Below are 25,095 nucleotides of genomic sequence, written 5' to 3' on the forward strand. Positions count from 1 at the left end.
AAAAATTGCGAGGTGAAAAGCTTCGGTTCCTGGACTAATATAAAATATATCTTTTCACACCTTTACTTACAGCTAATGAAAATGAAGCTTACAACTTTGTCGCTTTTTGTGGCTCTGATTGCCCACCCCTGAAAGTCTTTTCCTGTTCTCCAGAGCGCATCGCCGGCATCAGCAGCAGGAGTTTCAAAGAGGGGTTGGGTCGATGTGTACTCACAGGGGGGTCACCTTCACCGCCTTCACGTTCGGCATTCAGCGTCCTCCGCTCACATACAACGCGAGTTTCAGTTTCAAAAGTGCGTGAGGATTTCGCCGGTTCATCCGTCGTTTCTGTTCTGAAAGTGAAACTATCCTTGCGTTCCTGCCGGTTCTTCAGCTTTTTGTTGAATTGAAAGTATTGACAACTAAGTAATTCTTGTAAGTATTTTTTATATTTCCTGTATTACAATATAAATAAGCTTTAAGATTTTAGTGATAACATCTGTGGAACTCTTTTTACAAACTGTTAATAAGGATCGATTTACTTTTTAGGCATTATATTTGATTGTTATTATCATTATTACTCTAATATTTTGCCCCGCTGGCCCCAATGTCTAATTTTTTCATCAATGACTAATTTATTTCAAATAAGGTTAGTGAGGTTAAATTGCAATTTATTATAAATTTCAACAAACTAATAATCCATTTATTGTTTTCTTTTTTATCATTATTGAAAATTCCTGTTACTCAAGAAATATAAGATGATTATTGATTAAATAGTTTGGCTAATTTTTTAAAATTGCATAGGTGTTGCAAGATATAAAATATGGAATTTTTAATATTTGTTTAGATTTTATGCTAGAACTAGTCAGCTGTATGATAGAGCCAGACTATTAATTTTCAGAAATAAAGAAATTTGAGGTTTACAACAGACCGTTAAGGGCGTAGGCGCAAAATTTCGGCTCCAATGCTTTTTAAATGCATTCATTTTTTTTTCGAATCCTGAGAAAGCTAATAAATATTTTTGAAAAATTTAAACGCAGAATGGAAGATTATATTATTACCGAAGGCTGAGAGTCCCTTAGAATAAACAAAAAGTTTCTTTGAATGAGATATTTAAAATTAAAAATCGCACTCAATTTTCTCTTTTTTTTCACCCCTGTAAGTTATTAAAATAAATATTATAAAAGTTTTCAAAGACTGTCGGCCCTCGGTAATAACATAATCTTTCATTCTGCGTTTAAAATTTTCAAAAATACTTACTACTTTTCTCAGGATTCGAAAAAAATGAATGAAATTTTGCGCCTACCCCCTTAAGACCTAGGGTATTTTTGTAACATACTCATACGATTAACTATACAGGGTGTTCCGAAAAGATTGGTTATAAATTATACCACATATAAATTGGTCAAAAATAGTTCGATTAAACCTAACTTACCTTAGTACAAATGTGCTCATAAAAAAAGTTACAGCCCTTTGAAGTTACAAAATGAAATTCGATTTTTTTCAATATATCGAAAACTATTAAAGATTTTTTATTGAAAATGAACACGTATCATTCTTATGGCACGAAAATCTTAAAAACAAATTATAGTGAAATTTGTTCACCCCATAAAAATTTTATGGGGGTTTTGTTCCCTTAAACCCCCTCAAACTTTTGTGTACGTTCCAATTAATTCATTATTGTGGATTGTGGTACCATTAGTTAATCATAACGTTTTAAAAAATTTTTGCCTCTTAGTATTTTTTCGATAAGCCAGTTTTTATCGAGATGAGGCTTATTTTTAATATATTTAGATAAAAATTTTATAGGGGTTTTGTTCCTTTAAATAAACCCCCCAAATGTTTGTGTACGTTCCAATTAAATTATTATTTTGGTACCATTAGTTAAACACAGTGTTTTTAAAACTTTTTTGCCTCTTAGTCCTTTGTTGATAAGTCACCTTTTATCGAGATGTGGCTTCTTTTTCAAAATATACCTAAAAATGTAAATTGTAAATACATTTTCTGATTATTAACAGGTCTCTATATTTCCAGTACTACTTTACGGGGTTGAAGCATGGACCCTGACAGAATCGCTTTTAAAAAACCTAGAAGCATTTGAGATGTGGGTCTACCGCCGTATTCTGAAGATCAGTTGGGTAGAAAGAGTCACAAACGAAAGGGTTTTGCAACGTTTGACTAAAAGTTCTGAAGTAGTGAACACGGTTAAAAGGCGCAAATTGGAATACTTTGGTCATATAATGCGTCACCCAGAAAAATATGACATACTTGTCATGCAAGGTAAAATAATGGGAAAAAGAAATGTGGACCGCCGTACAACTTCTTGGCTTAAAAACCTACGCCAATGGTTTGGGAAAACTATGTATTACTGAACTATTTCGTGCGGCTGTAAATAAGACAGTGATTGTTAATATGCTGGGCAACATGAGGGCCAACGATCGACAAGCGGTCTCGGCACCTTAAGAAGAAGAATAATCGTACTACTTAACCATATACAAATATGTGGTGGATTCGACAAATATTCAAAATATCTCGATAAACAGTGGCTTATCGAAAAAGTACTAGGAGGCAAAAAAGCAAAAAAACATTATGTTTCACTAATGGTGCCACAATAATAATTTAATTGGAATGTACACAAAAGTTTGGGGGGTTAAGGGAACAAAACCCCCATAAAATTTTTATGGGGTGCACAAATTTCACTTTAATTTTTATTTAAGATGTTGCTGCCATAAGAATGCCACATGTCCATTTTCAATAAAAAATCTCTAAGAGTTTCCGATATATGAAAAAAAATCGATTTATAGGTAAGTGAAGTTCAATCAACCTATTTTTGACCCCAGCATCTGTGGTATACTCTAATTTATGACCAATCTTTTCGGGACACCCTGTATAATAACTAATTATTTAATTATAATAATTAATTATAATAACTAATTATTTTAAACAAGACTCAAACTTAAGAATATATAAATTTCTTAAGTGAAGGAATTGATTAACAATATTTCTCCATTCACTTCCGTTTTGTGCTTTACTTTTCCAGTCCCTGACCCAGTGACGGATCTACGGGAAGGGAAATGGGTAAATTCTCCCCTAACAAGGTTCTAAATTAAAGAAAAAAGTTGTTGAAACATAAAAATATATTAGCTGACATGAAACTTAAGCCACAGACATACAAATTCAACCCAATAAACACGCTAGTTAGGAAAATTAAGGGAATTTAACAGTGGCGACGCGCGACTTTTTCTAAAGTGTTACCAAAACCAGATGCAAAAATCTTATTTAAAAAAATGGAGATATGGCTAATAGACCAGTAAGGATCTGTGAAAAAACGTCTATTTTTGGATGTGAAAGGTGGCATTCGGATTTTTGCAGATAAAGTTAGGTGACACCTTCAGTAATAATAATTTACTTATGCTCCTTCTCAAATATGCCCGGAACATTAATAAAAAAATTAAAATATTTAAAAATTTCGAAAAACGTCGATTTTTTTTCTGCTTTCTTTGCTTATAACTTTAAAACGATTTGTTTTGGAACAAAGTCGTACAGAAATAAAATAAAAATAATTGAATTTTGTATGATATACGACTGGTCAAAAATGTCTTAACGTATTAACTTTTCTGCAATATAGCAATAAATACAAAATAAGGGGGCAAAATACGCCTGTTGTTTTTCAATGTTTTTAACCACTTTGGTGGCACTTAGAACCTTAGTAATTCGCTTAGGAAATTCTTTGTAACATACTTAAACCGTTTTCCAAATTTAATTAAAATCGACCCAATAGATTTTGCATAATAAATTTGCAATCTAAATGTTTTTAAAAAAGTTCAAATTTTTTAAAATCTTTCTGAACAAAAAGTAGACCATTTAGAAGTTGTCTAATTTTTTTACATATAAAGAGGTGCTCTACCTATCTAATACACTTTACAGAATTAAAATCGGATTATTTAAGGGGCCTCAGCAATGTTTTAAACTTATAAACAATTTTTTGGCTTATAAACAAATAGCTTTGTTTAATAATAAAAAATTAATTTTTAGCAATGCAAATAATTAAAACCGGTATAATTTGACTTAAACTTTCAAATGCTGTCAGCAGAATTGCTATTTCATTTATTAATAAAAAGTTATTCTCGTTCAAAAATTGCAATTTTTCGAATTTTTGAAAGTTCCACTGCGTTTATCTCGAAAACTATGCATCCTACGATAAAACTTGTAAGAACATTTTTTGCTTAGAATTACCCAAGAAATACAAAAAATGTTTTATTTTGCGAAAAATCGATGTTACGTAATTCCTCAAGTTCTATGTTTATAACAATCTTATCGACATCCGGATCAACTGTTACCCAAAAAAATCGTGTTCTACGGGTCAAAAAATACATAAAAATCTTGGGTAAGTCCATCTAAATAAAGGAGCCCGTAGCACCCTCTTCTGGCCACAGGACTAATTTGTTTATAAGCCAAAAAATTGTTTATAACTTTAAAACATTGCTGAGGCTGCTTAAACAACCCGATTTCAATTATGTAAAGTGCATTAGATAGGTGGAGTGCTTCTTTATATGCAAAAAAAGGACAAATCTTTGTATGTTCTAGTTTTTGTTGTGCAAGATTTTAAAAAATTTTAATTTTTTAAAAAAAGTTTAGACTGCAAAATTATTACTCAAAATCTAGTAAGTCAATTTTAATGAAATTTGGTGTACGGTTTTAGCACATTACAAAAATTTTTTAAGCGAATTAGGGAGGTTCCAAGTGTAACCTAAGTGATGGAAAATCATTGAATAAGGACAGGCTTGTTTTGCTCGCTTATTTTATATTTATTGCTATTTTGCAGCAAGGGTCATAAATTAAGACATTTTGAACCAATCGCATCTGATAGAAAATTTAATTATCTTTGTTTTATTTTTATACAACTTTGTTCCAAAATGAATCGTTTTAAAGTTATAAGCAAAAAAATTAGAAAAAAAAACGAAAATTTTTGAAATTTTTAAATATTTTATTTTTTTTATTAATGTTCCGGGCATATTTGAGAAGGAGCATAAATCAATTATTATTAACGAAGTTATCACCTAACTTTATCTGCAAAAATCTGAATGCCACCTCTCACATCCACCTAAAAACAGATCCTTACTGGTCTATAAATGCATATAGCTTTAATAATATCAAAAATAAATAACCATTTTCAATTTTTTCATTTTGATTTACATGTTTGCTCTGATTGGAGTACGAAGGGAACCATTCTCGTTGGAACTTTACCGTGCTGAGCAGATGGGACGTGAATTATAAATTGTAAAATTCCTTCATCTTCCTTAGTCTCAGCATCCGTTAGGGCTTGCAAATTGTAGAAGCCTCGGAGGTGTTACCAGAGAAGGGTTCTCATTGTTTTCAATCTGGTAGGATGTAGAGTAACATTTTTGGATGCTGTTTTATGTGCTATTAAATTGAAAACTTAGTTTTTTTTTCAATAATATCATTTTATATATCACTTGAAACTCTCGAAAAAACAGTTGATGCTTCTAGATGTTGGCAAGATTTTTGATCTTTTTTGGCAATTAATGTTAATAGAGGAAATAAAAAGTGTAGTATATCAAAGTGTGTAAATAATTTATTTCTTTAGCTGAGCGCTTTCGACATAAACGTCATCATCGGAGCTAATGCTAAAATATGCTAATATAAAAAAAGAGGTCTTGTAAGAAAAAGAAGTACAGAACTCTTTTTTTACTTACGTCAATTGTTAAAAAAAGTACCGCTACAAAATTGAGTTGTTAACATTTGTATCTTGTGAAAATAAATTTTGGTTGGAAAAAAATTTTTTTGTGTTTGTGTAACGTGTAATGTGGCCGTTTTTCTGTTTTTACTGTTTTGGGTTGTACGGAGGACATATCATATCCAACCAAAATTTATTTTCACAAGATGCAAATGTTAACACCTCAATTTTGTAGCGGTACTTTTTTTAACAATTGACGTAAGTAAAAAAAGAGTTCTGTACTTCTTTTTCTTACAAGACCTCTTTTTTTTATTTTAGCATTAGCTCCGATGATGACGTTTATGTCGAATCAGCTAAAGAAATAAATTATTTACACACTTTGATATACTACACTTTTTATTTCCTCTATTCATTCAAGTGTGTACAAACTTATCAGTCTTTCAACTATTAATTAATGTTAACAATTCCCTGTAATTGCCTCGATTGTCAGAGTCGTCTTCCTCAAAATGACCACGAAACATACGGTACCTATTAAAGTGTGCTAAGGATATACCTATCTATTTTTTTAATTAAACTCATTATGTTTAGCAATATTTGCTTTAAAAGCTTGGTTAAGAGAACTTTCTATTCTTGTTTTTACAAACTGAATCAAATTGGGTATAGAATATGGGTTCTACATCTTACATGTAGGTAACGGAGAAATTTCATGTCTTCTTTTTAAAACTCTAAAACTATTTAAATCATGAACCTGGTCCACCTATTTTTTCTGTAGAAACCAGAAGACATGGCCAACATACAGTCTATTTTTCTTGCAGCCACATAATCAAGGATTTTCACTGTACCTACCAATTAAATTTATTATATAGAACTACTTTTTTTGATTCCTTTTTTAAATTGTTTACAATAGGTCTTTCATTTTCAATAGTCTCATTTTTTCTTCAAAATTATACAAGGAGAATTACTTTTCAAGTATGTAGTTGCTCGATTACGCAGCGACACTCATCCATGGTTAACTGCACGCACACTTTTTATAGGTACTGTAACCTGTAACCAAATTTAAATCTGGTAACAGGGCTACTGATATACACAGCGCTATAGACACTAGCAGATCCCGAGCGACAGCGAGGGTATAACCATTGTAACCAGAAATGAAACTGGTAACAGAGTATAATAAAGTGCAACTGAGTCACATAAACTCGCCAATATTTTCGTGTGTCTACTAGTAGTTGGCTATTTACTGAATTAGGTACTATTAACATATAATATAATAATATATTTCTATTGGTAAAAATATAGGTAAATGGAATTATTCATCCTCATAAAATATTTATTTGCAAGATTTTTAACTGTTACCAATGGTAACAGTGGTTACATGGACGCTTCGCCAGTGGAACTTAATGCATATAAGTTACTATTTATGTATTTTATGTAGTTTGGGTTTATCTTTTTTATGTCTATTGGTTGGCAGAGGCGTAGCTACCGCCGTATCAGCCGTATCAATTATACGGGGCTCCCGACATTTAGGGGCCCCAGCGCAGCATTTCGAAACAAAATTTCATTTAAAAATTTAACAAATTATTCTGCAAGTATTTCACTATTCAAACACTTTGAAACAGTGTATTCTTTATCTATATATAAATTATATTTATCTATTTTCTATTATCTGCCGCTCGTCGTTATTCCATAAAACAGAGCTTTTTGTTTTGAAGCTACCTTTCATTGTTCATTCACCGTTGGCTGTGTGTGTGAGACATTGTATAATGTATAATGCCAAATTGCAATATTTGTAATCGCTTTACCTTTGAATATCTGAAATAGTGTGTATTGTTTGGGTGTATTTTCGTGTATTCTGTTCTTTATCTACAAATTGTATTTATGTAGATTTATTTGCCGGCCGCTCGCAGTTATACCATAAGAACAGATATTCTTTGTTCAAGCTCATTTTCAATGTTCATTCACCCTTGGCTTGAAAACACTGAATCTGTTTTCAAACACTGATAGTTCGTTCACTGACGTTAAAATATTGCAAAACCTATGAATTTAAAAAACCGCTTAGATTGACATGAAATTTGGCATACACATAGGTAACATGTCAAAGAAGAAAAGTAATATTGTGCCGATGTGTGCTATTGCCATGAGGATGAGTTTCACCCCTTCTCGGGAGTAGAAAAATATACGTTCAAAATAAGTCCGGAAATGGATAAACTGACTAATTCTAAACAATTTTTGTTTTATAGCGTTTTTCACTAAGTTAATACTTTTCGAGTTATTTGGGAGTAAATATGTTCATTTTTCAAAAAAAAAACACATTTTTAGACGGTTTTTTGCAAATAACTCAAATAGTACCTAAGTATTTTATGGAAAAAAATATTCCTAACAAAAATATAGCCGATAAAACAGTGAAAAATTTGTGTATGTATGAACTCTCTAGACCCAGTAGAAGCAAAGTTATAGCTAATGAAAAATAGGTTCATATTCGCCAAATTTCAAAGCGAATATTTTAACGTGAAATAACCAAAAAAATGATGCACTTTTTGGAGAAAAACTCATTACAACTATTTTAAAATGCTTAAAGAAAATTTTATTTTTGGAAAAAAAATTCTAGCATCAAAGGTAAGCAAGATACGCTCAAAATCATTCATTTATAAGCTATATTTTTGCTAAGAATGTTGTTTTTTATAAAATACTTACTTCTCGAGTTATTTGCAAAAAACCGTTCAAAAATATGTTTTTTTTTGTTGAAAAAAGAACATATTTACTCGCAAATAACTAGAAAAGTATTCGTGAAAAAATGCTATAGAACACAAGTTGCTTAGAATTAGTAAGTTTAATTTCCGGACTTCTTTTGAACGTATATTTTCTCACACCCGAGAAGGTGTGAAACACCCCCAGGGCAAAAGCACATATCGGCACAATATCACTTTTCTTCTTTGATATGTTACCTATGTGTATGCCAAATTTCATATAAGTCCAAGCGGTTCTTTAAAATTTGAAGCAGAAGCCGTGATTCAATGGACTGAATATGAGTCTCAACAATTGAAACTATTTTTCGAATTTGTTTTATCAGGGTTTATTAGGTTTATTATTATTATCTATATTTGGGCGTTATACGCAGAACTTATTAGTTCCTAAGTTTGTATTATGCAATTTGCAATTTATTTCAATTTTGCAATAGATTGTTTTATTTTATTTCATTATCTTTTATTTTATTTCATTATCTTTTATTTTGTAATAACATTGACGATTTATGTAATTTCAATCAACTGTATTTTTTATTGTTTTTTTTTTCGACTCTTTTTGTCCATAAAATTGTAAAATTTTCAGTGATAATAAACTATATTTTTTTATTCTATTCTATACAAGCGTTTTTGCTTCTGTTGTTGAACATTTTTTTAGCACTATCCCATATCAGTCGTGGAAAATGGCCCCGCGACAAACTTTGATATAGGGCCCCTGGGGGGCTAGCTACGCCACTGTTGGTTGGTGTTTCGTTGGAAGTTCCACCCCTAAGACAAATTTCCCCTCCCAAGGCAAATGTATAGATCCACCACTGTCCTCACCTTAACATGTGTAAGGTCTTCCTCCACTTTATTAATCCACCTCGACCTGGATCTACCTCTTCTTCTGGGACCGATCATTGTTCTGGTTTAACTAGTTTAGATTTAGACATTCTGTTCGCCGCCATTCTTTCCACATGTACCTACCAATCATCGGATATTTTACGACTTGACAAAGCTGGTGCAGTAGGTTGTTTGTACACAGCCATTAATTTGTTGTTGGTTCTAATCTCTCACCCGTCTTCTGTCTGCCTTTCTCCGAATACTCGTCTCAATATTGTCCCTTCTCATCTTTAGAGAGTAGCTATACTTTTCCTTTTCATTTAATGTCCATGCCTCGCACGCATGTGTACTGTTTTATATATTCGGAGTTTGGCTTGTCGAGAAACCTATTTTGAATTATTTGAACTCTTAAACTGCCAAATTTTTTATTCCGTTTTGCTATTCTGGCATCGATCTCACATTTCTCTTTTTCATTTTCATCGTATACTACACCCGGGTAGGTACTCAAAATTGTCCAATTTTTTAAAACTATACCTTTTACCGCTTGCAGACATCATATTCAAATCATCTTTTTTCTGTCCCCTTTAATCATATTGTCATGTCTTCATTTAGCTAAAATCCAAACTTCTGTGGTTCTTCAATAATTTTCTTAACCACACTTAACTGATTCATGAATCATTGGAACATTATGAATCTTTACATTATTGTACTAGCGAAGTCTTCTTTGTGGTTCCGTACCTATATCAGTGCCGGTTTATGCACTGGGCGCTTGGGGCGGGCGCCCAGGGGCCCGGGCCCCGGAGGGGCCCGTAGAGACCCGTTCCTTTTCTTAATAAAAAAAGTTTAGTCCGCTAAATAATCTACATATTTTCCAAAATGGAAAAAAAAGACGACGAAATACCTGCGATTTCGAAATGGTCTGATTTTAAGACTGATGACTTTCTAAAAACTGTGAACTTTTAAACCAAAGAGTGATTTTAAACCAAGGGGTGAGAAAATTGTAAAACAATGTACCAAGATGGAGACAAACCTTATTATAGAAGATTAAATAAAAGCAACTTTTATAGAGGAAAACCCAATGAAAGGAAAGAAAATAGAGAGCTTGGCTAATATACGACGCAAGTGTTTATTGTTTCCCGTGCAAATTTTTTTCAATTGAAAAAATAGTTAACTGATTTTGGACGGATTCACTGGAAACATTTGAATAGTTTGCTCAAATCTCACGAAGAAAGTAAATTTCATCTGAACTCTATGGTTACATTAAGAAAGTAAATTTTATCCAAACTCTATGGTTACATTAAGAACAAGATCATCATTAATTGGAGTTATAGTTATAGACGCTGGCTTGAAAGAGTAAGTAGAACGCGAAGCTGACTATTGGATAAGCTTCATAAGAAGAGTTGTTTTCACTACCAAATTACTTGCTTCTCAAGGATACAATGAGGATTTAACAAGTCGTCATAAAGGAAATTACTTAAGTTGTCTTGTATACTAGGCTAAATTTCACTACTTTTTAGCTGAGCATTTACAACGGAATGCGAATAAATGAAAAAGTTAAATTAGCTATCTGTATCACTAAATTTGCAATGAATTCTTGGAAGTAATGAAATCAAAACTTGTACTCTTTTGACACTTTTGACTCTGTAAATGCTTTAGTTAAAAACTAGGGATCTATCATTCATCAAATCTATTTTTTCCAGTTAAGCAATAACAGAGACGAAAAATTAGCAATTAAAAATGAAGCCAAGACACTGCAGAATAAAATGGATACATATATATACGAAGCAAGTTTTCAATCCTAATAGCAAATAATTAATATTGAAAAATATCAAAAATCACTAAAAGATTTTTAAATTGAAAACTTACTGGTACATCCCCATGTATACGCCTCCAAGACTTCTACAATTTGCAAGTCATATGGATGCTGCAGTAAAGACGATAGGGAAGGAATTCTAAACCTTGCAATTCAAATCCCCCGTCTGCAGCCGGCTAGGAACTGAAAGATGCACCATAGTTACTCTACTGAGTAATACGAAAATAAAATAATAAAAATGTGTACCATTTTTATTCGGCTGCAATACGAAGGAAAAACAATCTTACTCCTTAATTAGAATAAGGAGTGCAGCCAGTCCCTTTAACTGCAGTTTTTTGCTCTTATTGGAGCGTCATCAGAAGGAACGTAGGCACTGTTCTCCTTAATCCAATCAAATTGCATCGAAAGGTTTTCCCAAATATTGCAGCCAAAGTGATGGTAATGGGTGGCTAGCGCCATCTGGCCGTAAAAATACGAAGCAAGTTTTCAATCCTAATAGCAAATAATTAATATTGAAAAATATCAAAAATCACTAAAAGATTTTTAAATTGAAAACTTACTGGTACATCCCCATGTATACTCCTCCAAGACTTCTACAATTTGCAAGTCATATGGATGCTGCAGTAAAGACGATAGGGAAGGAATTCTAAAACTTGCAATTCAAATCCCCCGTCTGCAGCCGGCTAGGAACTGAAAGATGCACCATAGTTACTCTACTGAGTAATACGAAAATAAAATAATAAAAATGTGTACCATTTTTATTCGGCTGCAATACGAAGGAAAAACAATCTTACTCCTTAATTAGAATAAGGAGTGCAGCCAGTCCCTTTAACTGCAGTTTTCTGCTCTTATTGGAGCGTCATCAAAAGGAACGTAGGCACTGTTCTCCTTAATCCAATCAAATTGCATCGAAAGGTTTTCCCAAATATTGCAGCCAAAGTGATGGTAATGGGTGGCTAGCGCCATCTGGCCGTAAAAATACGAAGCAAGTTTTCAATCCTAATAGCAAATAATTAATATTGAAAAGTATCAAAAATCACTAAAAGATTTTTAAATTGAAAACTTACTGGTACATCCCCATGTATACGCCTCCAAGACTTCTACAATTTGCAAGTCATATGGATGCTGCAGTAAAGACGATAGGGAAGGAATTCTAAACCTTGCAATTCAAATCCCCCGTCTGCAGCCGGCTAGGAACTGAAAGATGCACTCCTTATTCTAATTAAGGAGTAAGATTGTTTTTCCTTCGTATTGCAGCCGAATAAAAATGGTACACATTTTTATTATTTTATTTTCGTATTACTCAGTAGAGTAACTATGGTGCATCTTTCAGTTCCTAGCCGGCTGCAGACGGGGGATTTGAATTGCAAGGTTTAGAATTCCTTCCCTATCGTCTTTACTGCAGCATCCATATGACTTGCAAATTGTAGAAGTCTTGGAGGCGTATACATGGGGATGTACCAGTAAGTTTTCAATTTAAAAATCTTTTAGTGATTTTTGATATTTTTCAATATTAATTATTTGCTATTAGGATTGAAAACTTGCTTCGTATTTTTACGGCCAGATGGCGCTAGCCACCCATTACCATCACTTTGGCTGCAATATTTGGGAAAACCTTTCGATGCAATTTGATTGGATTAAGGAGAACAGTGCCTACGTTCCTTCTGATGACGCTCCAATAAGAGCAAAAAACTGCAGTTAAAGGGACTGGCTGCACTCCTTATTCTAATTAAGGAGTAAGATTGTTTTTCCTTCGTATTGCAGCCGAATAAAAATGGTACACATTTTTATTATTTTATTTTCGTATTACTCAGTAGAGTAACTATGGTGCATCTTTCAGTTCCTAGCCGGCTGCAGACGGGGGATTTGAATTGCAAGGTTTAGAATTCCTTCCCTATCGTCTTTACTACAGCATCCATATGACTTGCAAATTGTAGAAGTCTTGGAGGCGTATACATGGGGATGTACCAGTAAGTTTTCAATTTAAAAATCTTTTAGTGATTTTTGATATTTTTCAATATTAATTATTTGCTATTAGGATTGAAAACTTGCTTCGTATTTTTACGGCCAGATGGCGCTAGCCACCCATTACCATCACTTTGGCTGCAATATTTGGGAAAACCTTTCGATGCAATTTGATTGGATTAAGGAGAACAGTGCCTACGTTCCTTCTGATGACGCTCCAATAAGAGCAGAAAACTGCAGTTAAAGGGACTGGCTGCACTCCTTATTCTAATTAAGGAGTAAGATTGTTTTTCCTTCGTATTGCAGCCGAATAAAAATGGTACACATTTTTATTATTTTATTTTCGTATTACTCAGTAGAGTAACTATGGTGCATCTTTCAGTTCCTAGCCGGCTGCAGACGGGGGATTTGAATTGCAAGGTTTAGAATTCCTTCCCTATCGTCTTTACTGCAGCATCCATATGACTTGCAAATTGTAGAAGTCTTGGAGGCGTATACATGGGGATGTACCAGTAAGTTTTCAATTTAAAAATTTTTTAGTGATTTTTGATATTTTTCAATATTAATTATTTGCTATTAGGATTGAAAACTTGCTTCGTATTTTTACGGCCAGATGGCGCTAGCCACCCATTACCATCACTTTGGCTGCAATATTTGGGAAAACCTTTCGATGCAATTTGATTGGATTAAGGAGAACAGTGCCTACGTTCCTTCTGATGACGCTCCAATAAGAGCAGAAAACTGCAGTTAAAGGGACTGGCTGCACTCCTTATTCTAATTAAGGAGTAAGATTGTTTTTCCTTCGTATTGCAGCCGAATAAAAATGGTACACATTTTTATTATTTTAAAATGGATACCTTTGAGACAGTTCTATTCACACTGATTTGGACAAAAAATTTGCAACGAGGTAATGCAACAAGCAAAACGTGAACGTGAAGAAACTGTGGACTTAAGCGTGTCAATTGAAGTAGAATTAATGACATCTATTTTGAGATTTGTTGAAGACGTAAGAAATAATATTTTAAGGGAAGTTGAACTAGAAGCCAAAAATATTTTTTACGAAGACGAGGATATCTCAAACATATTCTATACAACTGACCTTCAAAGAACAAAGAAGAACAAAACATTTTTCGATGAAGCAGGTGAAAGTGAAACAATTCAAGAGGAAAGAAAGATTCGGAATTGAAGTATTTAATGTTATATGCTACAATAATTACTCAAGTTCTTTTAAAGAGAATTAAATGCTACAAAGATGTTACATCAGCTGTTAGATGTTTTTCTACGCTAAATAAAGAAGCAGTCAAGACGTCAATTAATACTTTATGTGTGAAATATAAAAAAGGTATTGATAAAACCAAAGAGAATTTGCATAGTGAAATTACTCATTCTATAACATGCCTATAATATAGTGGACTCACGCAGATGACATTGATCTCGTTGGAGACTCCATATTGTCCACAAAAGACATTTTCAACAAGGTGGAAGGAGCAACAAGCAAAGTAAAGCTGAGGATTATTGAAGAGACGACGAAATATATGTGTATAAATAGATCGACACGAAGAGACAGGATAGGACAAAATGTGACGGTCAACACCTTTAACTTCGAAAGAGCACAACGTTTTAAGTATCTGGGGGCCATAATTACAGCTGACAACGATGTTACTAAAGAAATAAAAGACAGAATCCAATCAGCAAATCGCTGTCTATTCGCACTGGATAAGCTTATAAAATCAAAAAATCTTACAAGAAGTTCCAAGATCAAAATCTATAAATCTATCGTCAGACCTGTACTAACATATGGTTGCGAAACGTGGACCATGACCAAATCAAACGAAGAAAAGCTCAGACGTTTTGAACGAAAAATACTTTTGGACTAAGATGGGCAGGCCACGTGCACAGACTTCATAACGAGAGACTTGCAAGACTGGTATGGGAGGAGATTCCTACTGACAAAAGACCACTCGGACGTCCCAGAATGCGATGGAGAGATAACATCCAAGCAGATCTCCGAAAAATGAATATCCCATTTGACCCTAGGTTGATGGAAGACCGAAGAAATTGGAAGAAAGTTGTACAGTCAGCCAGGACCCACCCAGGGTTGTAGCGCTACGTGATGATGATAGCATGCCAAAAGTTGAATAAATTTATAAAATTTGGTGTCATCCAGGATGTAAGGATTGTAGGCAACATTTCCAAGTATTTTACCTTTACTGCAAGTTTATTTCACGATACCAACTTCTACTGTGTCAGGCGAGCGGTCTTTTTCGGCTTTAAAAAGAATAAAAATATATTTAACGCTAAATTTGGGTCAAGAAAATCTAGGCGCATATCACTATTGTATTATAGGAAATGTTGGAGCAACTAAATTGTGATAGTATTATATGACAGATTACTAATGCCTAGTCAAGAAAAAGTCATCTAATCTTTGTCATATGTATTTTTTTAAATATATTTTTTTGTTTGTCATGCGTTGTTTTGTGTAACTTTCTGTTTTTTTTATATATTTTTGAATGTACTTTTTCGAATATTTTTTACATTTACTATTCTTCTTCTTCTTGTTTGGTTTAAAAAAATATTGTATGGATTGATATTGTATGAATGAAAATATTGTAAGTTACAATAAATACATTTATTTTCTTGTTAAAAAACTGACAACGAATAACAATTAAGGGGGCCCCTAAATATTTAGCGCCCAGGGCCCGAAGTTAGGTTAAACCGGCACCTATATTATATCCTTTCAGATTATACTCAGATAAAAACCTTGCTTTTATGTAGTAATATAGCATTATTTTTTTTCTTAATGCAATACATGTCTATTATCGATATGACGATGTAATAAACCACAAACTTGTATCATTTGATAAAGCTTTATATAAAATATTGCAAAATGCATATTATTATTAAAACGACAGTGTGCAATAACTGTTAATTGATTTATTGTTATAACTTTTTGTAATTTTCTTAACATTTTTGGTAAGTAGGTACATCTTCAAAACAGTTTTTAAAAGTATTTTCTTATGGAATTTTTTATTGATTATAAATTATAACTCACAAATAATGTTTCATGAAATTTAACCAAAATTTTCATTAAAAATGCTTTTTACTTTCGATTTCCACCTTGGAAATCGTCCGAAAAATAAAATTTAACAATTATTCAAAAATCTAAATCTGCTCATAACCTTGTTACCATGGAACTGCCTTTAACGTTGATAAAAAAAGGTAATACTCAGTGGCGGCTCGTGGAATTTGAGCAGGGAGGGCGCAGATAATAACAATTGCACACAAAAATTTGCCCTCAGGGATTTAGTAGGAATTTGATCAGGGGCAGCGGGTTTTCATTTTTCTATCGGGTGCAAAGTGGATTTCCATTTACTATTTGAACGGTGTCTTTGCAATTTTTTCCCTAGAATGTTTGCTGAGAACTATTGTAGGTTTATATACGCAGATGGGCAAATATGACGGCAAAGCTTGTAACAAGAATTATACTTGGCAACCCTGCCGACCAAGTGACAGAGGTTCTCCCAACGGCTGACAGCTGAGATGGCGGAGACTGCTTCAAGAGTGCCTGATTGTACTCCAAGCCATTGAACTATTAGTTTTAATAATGTAGTTTGTTTCTATTTCTTTCGGTGATTATACCGCTCACAGTAAAGTTTGTGCTTATTATTATTCAACCCCGATGTGTAGGTGCTTCCCATTATTTACAGCTGAAGTTCGAGTACGAGCAAAACCCCTATAATATATCCTAACTCTCACACCCTAAACCCTCATCCCCTTATATTGGCGTCCCAACTTTGTGGCTAGGAATTATAGACATTGTTTCGTAAGTGTTGAAAGTGCTTTTAATACCAGAATTTCGCTGTAAGTAGTATTTTAAAATCAATAACCCTACTTTTTCATATCGTGGCGTGGCATCTATTTTGCGCCGATTTTCATGTTTTACCGGTATATATCGATTTTGCATGCACGATCTGAGTACGGGGAATCGATTTCGTATTTCGATTATTCGAATTGATGTTCGCTTACTTGTCGTTCTTCGCGGTGTTGCCTATGTCTAACACTGTTTCGTAGCTCTTCAAACTTTTTCAACATTTTGTTGCCAAATTTAAAATTTTACCGAATTTGCTCGGATTTTAAATTAAAATATAATTATATAACTTTTTTCAATAAAATAACTTTATTGCATATAATTATATACCTTTTTCAATAAAATAACTTTATTGCATATAATTGTATAACTTTTCAATAAAATAACTTTATTGCATATAATTATATAACTTTTCAATAAAATAACTTTATTGCATATAATTATATACTTTTTCAATAAAATAACTTTATTGCATGTAATTATATTACGGTTTCTCAATAAAATAACTTTTATTGCATATACATAACTATTTAACTTTTTTCAATAAAATCACTTTTATTGCCTGTGTCTGTTGCATATTTAGTAATATTTGGTTATCTGCTATACTTTGTAAAATGTCAAAAGGTAATTCAAAAAATCCTACAGCAGGAGAATGTTCTGCTCCCGCTATGGTAACAATGTCACAAGATCAATTTGATTCATTACTTTCGGTACTTGCTAATTCTAACAAACAAGTATCTGAAGATATTCTGGTACAAATCAGAGCCCTTAATAGAACTCCTACACATACGTTAGGAGGAAACTTCGTTAAATGTACTGCTCGCTTTGATGGTACTGTTAACGCTGATGTTGAAGCTTTTCTCGACAATGTGATCACTTTTAAGGACTGTTCCCAAATAAGTGATGAAAATGCTCTTCGTGGTTTATCCATGCTTCTTAATGCTAGTGCTGCTACATGGTGGCAAGGTGTCAAAAATACCATTCTCACATGGGCAGACGCTGTACAAGCCTTGAGAGATGCCTATTCGAGAAAACTTCCTCCTCATTTAATATTTCGAGAATTATTCTCGCGTGAACAAAATTCTAAGGAACCTACCGAACTGTTTGTTTCTCGTATTCGAGCTTTGCTCGCACAATTACCTTATACCCTAACCGAAGAGGTTCAGTTGGATATGGTTTATGGCTTAATGGCGCGTAAAATACGAAAAAGGTTACCAAGGAATAAATTTCGAGACTTTAATGCCCAGTTGCACCAACAGATCTTAAGCTCCAGCTTAGCTAAGCTCTACTTACAAATAGGGCCTCCTTGAGTATCACTTACATTGCACCATAATTTTAGATTCTTACGTTATTATCAATTATATCTATTATTATATTATGGTATTCTTATTGTAATATATTATAATTATATTATATTAATTCTTATGATATTCTCGACTTAAGCTTAAGATCTGTTGGTGCAACCGGGCATAAGGAACTTCTAAGGGAATCTCGAGAAATCGAAGCATCCTTAAAGGAAGGTTTAGTTGCTACCGACTCTGATCGTCGACAAAAACCTCAATCGAATGAAGACAAGGATTCTGTTAAACCAAAATTCAGACCAAAGTGTACATTTTGTAAAATTTTTGGCCATACTCAGCCGGAATGCAGAAAATTTAAGCAATCTAATTCTAATGATTCAGTTAGCACCTCTGTACCTCCTAGTCGTCCAAATACGAATCCTAGCACTTCAAATGTACCTTCTCAACGTTCTTCCAGTGTAGTTTGTTACGGTTGAAATACTCCTGGTTATGTTCGCACAAATTGTCCTAACTGTAAAATTTCTGTAAATCCTATTACCACAGAAGCAGCTTCTTCTGTAGAGCTTCTTTTAGCAGAAACTGACAATTTGAATAATCGTCCCCTCTTACCAATAAGTGTCTTAGGTTTGAGTGGTTGCGCATATGTTGATACTGGAGCTAAATGTACTATAGCTGGAATTAGACTTTACAATCATTTTTTAAGCAAAGGTCTACACTATATTTCCAAGGAAATGAGTTTAGTGCTTGCTGACGGTATAAGCCGCACGGTAACAGCTCATATTTTTGAGTGTTTGGTTCTCCTATTAAATAGATCTATACCTACAACTTTTGTGGCATTTCCTGAACACACATCAGCTAAAACTCTTCTTGGCATAGACTTCTTAAAAAATGCTGATATTATTATTAATATCTCTCAAATGAAATTCTCATTTGCTGATTCTCCTGATATTCAACATAAACTATTACGGGAACCTAACTCCTGCAATGCTTCAATTAATCTTCTTGAACTTACTTTACGACAGGACGAAGCTTCACAGTTAAATACTTCTGAGCGTAGTACTTTACAGTGCTTGATAAATCAGTACGGTGACGTTTTTATGGAACATAATGAACCTACACCATTTGCTGAGCATTGTATTAATTTAACCAGTGATATTCCAATCGCTGTGCCCCCTTATAGGACAACACCTCAGAAAGCAGAGATACTCAAAAATGAAATCCATCATTTATTGGAAATGGAAATCATTGATGAAAGCGACTCAGCTTATGCTGCACCAACTGTGCTCGTTCCTAAAAAAGACGGTACCTTTCGCATGTGCGTTGATTACAGACGCCTCAACGAAATAACTGTACCAGATAGATATCCTCTACCGAGGATGGACGATCTGTTGCATGCCACTACACAGACACTATTTATGACAACACTAGATCTGAAAAGTGGCTACCATCAAATAAGTGTTCGTCCATCAGATCGAGATAAAACTTCTTTTATTACCCCTTTTGGTATTTTTAGATTTAATCGTATGCCTTTTGGTCTACGAAACGCGCCTGCTACTTTTCAAAGGCTTATTGACCGTTTTCGTAGCGGATTACCAAGTATTACTATTTTGGCATATTTAGATGATATTATTATTTTATCTAGCTCATTTGAAAATCATATCAATGATCTAGCTAGTGTGTTTCAAAGATTACAAGTATTCAAACTGTGTGTAAATAGAGCAAAATGTACTTTTGTGCGCTCTTCAGTGAAGTATTTAGGGCACCTTCTTACGCCCAATGGGATCGCTCCTGATCCAGGGAAGATATCAGCAATTGCTGAAATGCGTATTCCACGCAATGCTAAACATGTTTTGTCACTTTTGAAAACTTGTAATGCACTTGGCGCATGTCTCCTCCAGGGGGAGGAAGAAAATGAAAAGACAATCGGAAGAATTGCTCTTCGTTATTACTGGCCTACCATTAGGCGAGATGTTGTAAAGCATATAAAGAAATGCATCGACTGCCAAAGGTATAAACCTTTGAATCTAAAACCAGCAGGTCTAATTCAAACACCTGTGTTGGCACAACGCTTTGAATGCGTTGCAATTGATTTAGTGGGTCCACTACCTGTGACTGAAAAGGGAAACCGATGGATTTTTGCCGTGGAAGATACTTCCACGAAATGGATAGAAATATTCCCGTTAAAACAAGCTACTGCGGAGGAGTGCACAAAAGTACTAATAAGTGAAATTTGTTTACGATACGGCACCCCTCGTAGAATAATAAGTGACAACGGACCCCAATTCGTTAGTAAAATAATGCAGCAGTTTACATACTGCCTAGGTATTCAGCAATCACTCATTCCTGTTTATCACCCTGCCTCAAATCCGGAGGAACGTAAAAATCGAGATCTTAAGATTCAGATTTCCATTTTAGTTCAACGGGACCATACTAAATGGGATGAAGTGCTACCCAGTATATGTTTTTCTATGAATACCATACCAAATTTAGCTACCGGTTATTCCCCGGCCTATTTGAACTTTGCGCGTGAGCTACGTACGCCCACAGATGTGCATAAAGACTTACGAGCTATTATCGCGAGTGAAACGGTTATTCCCGAGATAACACCTTACTTGCGCAGGCATACTGACATTTTATTAAGTGCTCGAGAAAATAATGAGTTACGCCAAGACTCTTCGAAATTGTATGCAGATAAACATTTTCGCGAAACCGTTGTGTTTAACAAGGGACAGAAAGTTCTAGTAAAGACTCACATCCTTAGTAAAAGTGATGCAGGACTGTCTTCTAAATTTGCGCCGCGTCGCGATGGCCCATACCTTATCCTTAACCAACTTTCTCCCACCTCGTACGAGTTAGCAACTCTAACGCACCCAGATGTATCGATCGGAAAATACCACGTGTCTGCTCTCCATCCTTTTGTGGAAGATGATTCCGATTCGCCTGTAACTCCTCTACATGAGTTACGTAGTAGAGGTCGACCTTCAACCACGTTGCAGAAAGATGTGGCAGCCAAAAGCAGAGGGGCTATCCCTAAACGACATCCTAAGACAACGCAGCAATCTACAGGTTCTGGTGTACCTGTAACCACAACCAGTGACTTCAGTAGTACCTCGTTGCCTATGCAGATTGATTGTTCCATACAGAGACCCAGACGTTCCAAGCGCCCTCCAAAGCGCTATCAAGATGCTCATGTATGATGACCGAGGTCTGTTCCAAGCCCTCGCTAATAACCAGTTATTCCGTTTTGTATCAGCCATATTCTACGTCTGATCCAAAGGGGGAGGATGTAACAAGAATTATACTTGGCAACCCTGCCGACCAAGTGACAGAGGTTCTCCCAACGGCTGACAGCTGAGATGGCGGAGACTGCTTCAAGAGTGCCTGATTGTACTCCAAGCCATTGAACTATTAGTTTTAATAATGTAGTTTGTTTCTATTTCTTTCGGTGATTATACCGCTCACAGTAAAGTTTGTGCTTATTATTATTCAACCCCGATGTGTAGGTGCTTCCCATTATTTACAGCTGAAGTTCGAGTACGAGCAAAACCCCTATAATATATCCTAACTCTCACACCCTAAACCCTCATCCCCTTATAAGCTTTTGACGCGGCAAACGGTTTCAAGTTCGTAGAAAACATTAAATTGGCGTTACGCAGGTAAACGCAATGAAGGGCAATACTCAAATAGGGGCAATAATTTTTACGATGGGCTGGTCGGTAAATTTCTCAAATTATGGGAAAAACCAACCTTACCGACTTTCGGCTCTGGTCAAAATAAAATAGTTAGGTACAACTTACAGGAACTAGGTACCTACTACATATTTAAATTTTCAAATACAAACAAATTTGATTTATAATAGTTTAATAGTTCTATTCAAGAAATACACTACGACATTGCGTTCATAATAATTAATACATTACAATTACTTTTTAAAATTAAAATCGGCTCTACGGTCTTTCATAGCAATAAATTTTTCCATAACTTTTTCCTCGAAATCATTGATCCTATCATGAAGTAAATTTCGGTTTATGGACATCATAGCTAGGGCATTTAGTCGATCATTAAGCATTGTGTTTCGCAAAAATGTTTTTATGCGCTTAAGGGTTGAAAAACAACGTTCCGATTCTGCAGTTGTCATTGGAGTTGTCACAATAATTTTTAACACCATTATTGTTTCTGCAAAGGTTTCGGCAAGATTATTCTCTAACATAAACGTGAGAATGTTCATAGCTCCAACAATTTCTTTTAAGTCTGGCCTCGAATATATTACTTCTAATTCAGTCTTTAATCTGGTCTTGCATAACACGGGATAACAAGTAGTTACAGCATCTAGAATATTAACTGGAAAAGTTTTCGAATATTTTGAGTACGTCTTTGTTGAATAGTTCAGCCGCTTGCAAATGGCCCCGATAAGAGAACCTTTCCTTCATTTGTGTTGTTATTACATCACACACCTCCTTGGCAATAACACTTCGCATATTATCATCAGTTCTTCTTCTTTTAGAACTTTCAAAATTTGATTCAACACTTTCTTTAATTTCATCAGTATCATTTCGAATGTTGGTAATACTTTGCTCAAAAATTTCTAAGTCCTTCTTCAATTCAACACTGTCCTTATTTCTTGATTGGAGTTGATTATAAAGTATATCGACTTGCGGCAAGACTTTATGGAAAATCGTTAACCAAAACATAAATTCTGGATCTTCTAACGCTCGCCTCAAGCCAGAAGCCTCATTGGAAGTAACACTCTTTTCACATCTGTCCTCGACCTCTTCAAAAACTTCTATAAGTTTCTCACGATTTTCATATACAGAATTAACCGTACGAATATTATAGTTCCATCTAGTGACGGCCACTCTCGGTAATCTTTTATTTACTATTTCTTCTAAAATATCGCATCGATGGGAAGAATTTGAAAAAAACGCTGGGATAGCTGATAGATTATTAAAAAACACTCGCACTTTAGGGTTTTGCGATGCGGCTTTCTGCATAATTAGGTTTAATTGATGGGCATAGCAATGTATAAAATGTGCACTGGGATATTTCTGTTTAATTTGGATTTGAACACCGCTGGTAGAACCGCTCATAACATTTGCACCATCATAAGTTTGCGCTATTAGTTTTTGAGGAGTTTTTAAAATTAACGGATCTATTTCGTTTTCAATGCAGGTTTTTAACCCAGCTGCTGTTTTATGCTAAAAAGCCCCAAAAATTTTCATAAACGGAATCTTCGTAGAAATACCGTAATATCAATACCATTTGACAATTATTTGAGACATCGGTGGTTTCATCGCATTTTAATAGATAAAAAGTCGGCCTTTTCAATTTGATGGGAAATTTCTTCCCGACAAACTAGTAGCATACAGTCCAAAATATCATTTTGTATGGTCTTGGAGGTTCCTTTAAACACAGTTGCTTTCTGTAAACGTTCTTTAAGTGTAGCATCCAACTCTGCAGGAAAATCTATCAACTCTCTAAATATTCCTCGATTTTCAGATCCCTCGCTTTCGTCATGACCTCTAAGTGCTAGTTCAAAAGAACCGCAAAATTTTACACAGCTAATAATTCTTTTCAAAATGTGTCGGTTTTTTCTGACTTTATTATTGTGTAGTACTAAAGACTCCCTGTATGCAGAACTCAATTGTGTTAAAATATTGACTTTGCCAAGCAATGCGAACCCTGTGCATGAATTAATATGACCACGAGACGATTCATGTTTTTTTATTTTTGCAGGAAGGTGGTGAAGATCTTTTATCCCTGTTCTTGCCCAATTTCGGTCCATCCCTGATCCGGCACTGTAAAGTAATAAACATGGGAAACAGTACAATAAATTCGAAACGTCACAACCACAAATCCAATTATTTCTTGTATAAATGTCTCTTGAAAAATGGCGGGTGAAACTTCTGTTTTCTGCTTTGCGTTCACTAATTTGCGTTAACTTCAAATTTGGCAACGGCCTGCCCAATTCTTTAATTTTTAACTTATCTTCAAGTGGCAGATTGGAAAAGTTCGTATTTAATATTGGTAGGGGAGCCCAAGCGGGGATTTTTGCAGTTACTCGAGCGCGTCAGATTATCGTATGGGGAGAAACGTGGTACCCTACAGATGTACCTCTGCCATATATTGGCTCTTAACACAGGGGAGTTCGTTTAGGGGGGCCCGGAAAAAAATCTATCCTTAAAAATACTCGAAATTGTCAGATTAAGATAAGGTAAGTTAAGTACATGCAAAACAGTGTATATTTAAAAAATCTAACGATTTGAGCGGGGCGTAAGGGAATTGGTGAGTCACAAAGTTTCACAAGAAAAAGGCGAATATTTCGCGAAATGAACGTCACATCGAAAAACTAAAAACTACATGTTCAATATTTTTCAAAAATCTATCGATAGATACCAAACACGACCCCTCGCAGAGAGGGGTGGGGGGTAAATTTTAAATTTTAAATACAAATCCCGCGATATTTAGCAAAATAAACATCAGATCGAAAAACTGCGAAATACACTTATTTAATATTTTTGAAAAATATATCGAATGGTATCAAACACGACCCCTCACGGAGGTGGGGTAGGGGGTTACTTTAAAATCTTAAATGGGAGCCCCCATTTTTTATTGCAGATTTGAATTCTCTGCATAAAAATAAGCAACTTTTATTCGAAACATTTTTTCGAATTATGGATAGATGGCGCTATATTCGGAAAAAACGATTAATGGAAATGGAAAAATAAATTAAAAAATGGCAAGCGCCCGCTAAAATGGAAAATTTTACTTAACTTTTTTTGGTTTTAGGACCTAATAATCACAACCCAATAGGTCCCCAAAGCGCTCGAGTGACTGTACATTTAGCATACTTTGCTCCCCTACCATATATTATGAACAGTATTCATGATGCTAAAATAAATTCGTTCTAATTA

The 25,095-nt window shown here is 34.4% G+C and overlaps 1 protein-coding gene across 3 annotated transcripts in view; it reads left to right on the forward strand.

The window, feature by feature from the left end:
* Positions 1-214: 214 nt before the first annotated feature.
* LOC126889846 (sialin) overlaps positions 215-25,095 on the forward strand; it is an 84,852-nt gene continuing 59,971 nt past the window's right edge. Inside the window, exon 1 of one of the 3 annotated variants that reach the window (XM_050658531.1) lies at positions 215-414. The gene's annotated coding sequence lies outside the window, so the exon portion shown is untranslated. Of the gene's footprint in view, positions 415-13,433; positions 13,528-25,095 lie in introns of those variants that run through there. The other 2 variants (XM_050658530.1, XM_050658532.1) reach the window with 2 other exon arrangements.

The sequence above is a fragment of the Diabrotica virgifera genome, chromosome 8 (genome assembly GCF_917563875.1).
Source record: "Diabrotica virgifera virgifera chromosome 8, PGI_DIABVI_V3a".
In the NCBI taxonomy this organism is placed as follows: Eukaryota; Metazoa; Arthropoda; class Insecta; order Coleoptera; family Chrysomelidae; genus Diabrotica; species Diabrotica virgifera.